Source organism: Etheostoma spectabile, chromosome 10, assembly GCF_008692095.1.
Source record: "Etheostoma spectabile isolate EspeVRDwgs_2016 chromosome 10, UIUC_Espe_1.0, whole genome shotgun sequence".
Lineage (NCBI taxonomy): Eukaryota > Metazoa > Chordata > Actinopteri > Perciformes > Percidae > Etheostoma > Etheostoma spectabile.
This window is the reverse complement of record NC_045742.1, coordinates 14,408,867-14,414,146: the sequence shown is the minus strand read 5'-3', so window position 1 is coordinate 14,414,146 and position 5,280 is coordinate 14,408,867. Positions and strand designations below refer to the sequence as shown.

Here is a 5,280-nt window from a genome sequence, read left to right as displayed (position 1 = left end):
GTGTCTCATGTGACCTTGTTATTTGTACACCCTGTGACTATACATTTCACAAAATGTAAATAGGAACACGTTGGCGTTATGTTGTCACTTACTGGGAGCAGTAGCTAGTTGGAACCAGTTACCCGCAGGATTTTTGCTAAGCTAAGCTAATGCTGGGGGCGTAAAAGCGTTACAGCACGCACGGAGATGAGAAGGGAATGTATGGACTGTTCTAACTCTGGGGGATACAGTGAATAAGCAAAAGTTCCAATATGTCAGCGTGTTCCTTTAACCTGACATTATTATAGGTGTTATAAACCATCATAGTTACTATATTTATAAAGTTATCATCTCAGTCCTGGTTGATTTGGTTACACCAGTGGTTTATTTTGCTAACAACATGGGTTTGACAGCAGCTCAAAATGACACATGTAAGATAAAACTGTCAAACAAATCGAGGACTGAAAATAAGGTTATTAAATGGCCGTTTTTCATCATTCTGTGAGCAACCAACTGACAATGTATTGGAGAGGTGCTGGTTAAAAAAAATGTCTGTAAGAGCCTCTTACCTGCAGCTCTTCCACAATAAAAGCCACCCATGTCTTGGCAGTTGAGTGCTTTTAAAGGATTTCTTTTCTTCCCAAGTAACGATTCTCTTAAGTAGCAGACTTTGACCCACAAAGTCTGTAGTTCTCCAATTTTTTGTTCTTTTTCTATATTTGTTTTTCATTCTGTTAGGGACCTTTCTTAGCATTTGCCTCATTTCCTGTCATCTCTCTACTCTTGCTATACAATATAATAAAAATATTACTTTAAAAATAGTATTCACATTGTTTTATGTAGATAAAAGCACTGTTGGATGCTTAAATTGTTCCTCGTCTGCATACTGGCTACAAAGAGATCTTTTCTTAAAGCAATTTTCATTGCCAAAGTTACTGTCTTTTTAGAAAAAAAATCCCTCTTTTTGTTGCAGAGATCTTTAACAGGGGGTCCGGGACCCTCAGTCACTGCAGGGGAGGCCGCCAAATTATTGTCAATTCTTGAAAGTTTTTGAAAACATTAAAATGTCTTAACATAATTCATTCACTAATAATCATATTATTAGTAAATATACATCCCCACTGATAATAGGCTCACTGGCCTATGGGTAAGGTAGTCACTAAGAGCCCATCCACAGATACAGTTCATCCTAAAGATTCACTATGCTACATAGCCACTGTGTAACATTTAAAGATGATTCATAAAGCCATGCCAACAATTATTATTTTAATAGCTTAGTATTCTATGCAACAAAAAAAGTAGGCTGCCCTACACATTATTACAGGCCCAGTTTAATCTGCAACTTAATTTTAAGCAATATAAGTAGTAGGGGGTCCCTGCTCTTTCAATTAAGTGGTCCTTGGCTTAAAAAATTTTAAAGTCCCCTGGTCTAGAGACACAGAGAGGTTATTCGGTACTAAAAGACTAACTTTGGAAGACCCATTTGATTTTTACTCAGGCAGCTGCAGCTTTGCGACCAGTGTAGACAGCAGAAACAACTACAAAGGTGGAGTTGCTATTTTGTTTAATGACTCATTCCACTGTACGAAAATATGTTATGGAAATTTTGTTTCTTTTGAATATGTTGCTCTTCAATTAAGATCTTCCTCTCAAGCGATATTTCTAAATATCTAAAGGCCACCTAAATATTGTGCAACCTTCATTGATGACTTCACTGAACTGCTGTCTATAATCTGTATTGACTTTGATTGTGTAATCATTGCGGGTGATTTTAACATTCATGTTGACAACCCCCAGGACAGGGGGACCAAAGAACTGTGTTGTGTTTTTGAGAACTATGGACTGACTCAGCATGTGACAGAGCCCACTCACAATAAGGGACACACTCTGGACTTGATTGTCTCCAAGGGTCTGAACATTTCCAAGGTTTTGGTGACTGACGTTGCTCTCTCTGATCATTCCTGTGTTTTCTTTAACGGCACTATCTCTGTGCCCAAAAGTGTCCAAACAAAGATAATCAGAAAACGGTATATCACTGAAAACACCAGTGACACATTTATACAGCTTTTTTCCTCCACACCAGCCCTCTCTGGGCTCTCAGTCACTGAGCTTGTAGATAATTTCAACTGTAAAATTACAAATGTTATTGATGCCATTGCTCCCGCTAAGGTCAAAGTTGTCTCTGGTAAGAAAAGATCTCCATGGAGAAATGTCCTACTGGTGAGAACAGAAAAAGAGAGGTGTAGGAAAGCTGAACAAAGGTGGCGAAAAACAAATCTCCTGTTCCATTATAACACCTATAAAGAGAGACTTCGCATTTATAATTTGGAACTGAAGAATGCAAGGCGGTCCTTTTTCTCTGATATTATCTCTAGAAACAATAATAATTCACGTGCTTTGTTTGCTACTGTTGATAGATTAACAAACCCTCCAGTGCCAGTAGCAACTGAACTTTTATCTACCAAGGCCTGCAATGACTTTGCATCCTTCTTCAAAGACAAAATTCATTGAAAAAGCGGTTTTTCTACAACTTAGCCATTTCCTGTCACTAAACAACAGTTTTGATACCTTTCAGTCGGGTTTCTGACCACACCACAGCACTGAGATGGCTCTCGTCAAAGTTTTTAATGACATCCACCTTAACACAGATAGTGGCAAAATTTCAATCTTAGTATTACTTGATCTCAGTGCTGCATTTGACACGGTTGACCACGACATATTACTAAACCGATTAGAAAACTGGGTAGGACTTTCTGGCTCAGTACTAAACTGGTTTGAATCCTACTTACAGAATAGGGATTACTTTGTGTCAATAGGTAATTATACATCTGAGCATACAAATATGACGTGTGGAGTTCCCCAAGGCTCTATTCTGGGGCCTCTTCTGTTTAACATCTACATGCTCCCACTGGTCCAGATTATGGAGAACAACAAAATAAGTTACCATAGTTATGCGGACAACACACAAATTTACATAACCTTATCGCCAGGGGACTATAGTCCAATACAAAAACTGACTAAGTGCATCGAACAAATTAACGGCTGGATGTGCCAGAATTTCTGAAATTAAATGAAGGAAAAACTGAGGTGGTTGTTTTGGAGCAAAGGAGGAACGATTAAAAGTCTGCGCTCAGCTTCAACAAACAATGTTAAAACAACAGACAAAGCCAGAAATCTTGGTGTAGTCATGGACTCAGACCGAACTTTAACAGCCACATTAAGACAATTACAAAGTCAGCCTACTATCACCTAAAGAACATATCAAGGGTTAAAGGACTTATGTGTCAACAGGATTTGGAAAAACTGGTCCATGCTTCATCTTCAGTAGACTTGACTACTGTAACGGGGTCTTTACAGGTCTCCCTAAAAAATCTATCAGACAGCTGCAGCTGATTCAGAACGCTGCTGTGGGTCCTCACTAAGCCAAGAGACTGGATCACACATCCAGTCTGAAGTCTTTACACTGGCTTCCTGTGTCTCAAAGAATTGATTCAAAGTACTTGCTAGTTTATAAATCACTTAACGGTTTAGGGCCAAAATACATTTCTGATCTGCTACTACACTATGAACCACCAGACCTCTCAGGTCATCGGGACAGGTCTACTTTCTGTCCCCAGAGTCAGAACTAAACAGGGTGAAGCAGCTTTCAGTTTCTATGCTCTCATATCTGGAATAAACCCCAGAAACCTGTAGATCCGCTGCTACTCTCAGTTCTTTAAATCAAGGCTGAAGACCTTTCTTTTTGATGCTGCCTTTCTTAAATGAATGCTCATTTCTTAAATTTCTTATGCTGCACTGTAACTTTATCTTGTTTTTAGTGTCTATTTTTTTTAACTGTCTATCATGTGTTTTACCGGTTTTAATGCTTATGATTTTTAACTGTTTTTATATGTGTTTTATCTGTTTAACTGATTTTGGTAAAGCACTTTGAATTGCCCTGTTGCTGAAATGTGCTATACAAATAAAGCTGCCTTGCCTTGCCTACAAAGACCTTTAACTTTTTTAATGTAAATATGAGCCTAATGAAGACAGCAAATTGGTGCAACATTTAAATATGTGTATCGATCCCTGTAAAACCCTTGTAAGTAAGTAGGTCACTTTAAACCAGTTTAAGAAAGGCAGACTATGCCAATAACAATGAAAATGGCTAAATGGTGAGGTAATTACCGAATGTAAATTCTTTAAATCCCTATTGCTTCATTTTCTTTAAAAGTTGTGATTTTTTTTGTGGCATTTCAATTTATTGAGATCAGTGTCAGGCAGGTTCTGGCACAACACTGGTTCTAAATTCATACCAGTAACCATCAAAGTAAATCAAATCCGGCAGCTTTTCAAGTTGCTGTCAAATACTGCAGTACGAGCAGATGCCAGGAGGCTCTCTGTGTTTCCAGATCTCTTAGTTAGCCCAGAGTGCGGAACTGGCAACTTAGGGTGAGAACTGGCATGACTCACAGGTTCCTTAAGGTGAAAGGTAAAAAAGTCATGGGAAGGGAACTAATAACAATGTGAGGCAAATTTGTGAATTTGGGCTTCGTATACAGTACCAATTAACATTTACATTGACTTTATATCACAGTATCAATCCAATCAAGTCTTTGTGATAATATACACAAGGACGCAACAGTACGTTTTGAGCATGTAATAGAAAATAAATGAAATAGCATTTAATAAATGCTGTGATTGTTAATAATACAGACTGAAACTGATCAAATCTAAGTCTGTTTTGAATTCTAAAATTCTACAAATGCACAGCATTTATTTTTCTTTCACTATACCTTTGACTTTATTTTCATGTTGCTTTGGTGTTTTTCTTTGACTTAAACACCTTGTTCTGTTGTGAAACCTCCCACATGGTGTGCTTCATAAAACCTTTTTACAAATTAACAATTCTACCTGCTGCTCCTGTTTCCCTTTCTTCATCTAGTTTCCTCTTCATGTAATGAAGCTTCTTCTTTCTTTAGCTCATGTACAACATGTCATGGCATTTTAGGCCTTTATATTGATAGGACAGCTGAAGACATGAAAGGGAGAAAGAGAGAGGGTGAATGACATGCAGCAAAGGGCCGCAGGTCGGACTCGAATCCGGGCCCAATGCATTGAGGAGTAAACCTTTATATCTGGGCGCCCACTCTACCAACTGAGCTAATCAGGTGCCCCGACCTCACTGTTTTAATCTAGTCTCTCAGCTTTCTGCACACCTTCGTTCTCTCCACCACAATAACATACAACTCAGTATCTCTTCATCCTTCCCCTCTCCCTTCCCATCACTTCCCGGCAATCCCAGCTTCCATCATCTCTCTC

The 5,280-nt window shown here is 38.5% G+C and overlaps 1 protein-coding gene across 3 annotated transcripts in view; it reads right to left on the bottom strand.

The window, feature by feature from the left end:
• The window catches only part of macrod1 (mono-ADP ribosylhydrolase 1), a 102,315-nt gene that overhangs the window by 12,716 nt on the left and 84,319 nt on the right, over positions 1 to 5,280 (bottom strand). The gene's annotated exons all lie outside the window — the stretch shown is intronic.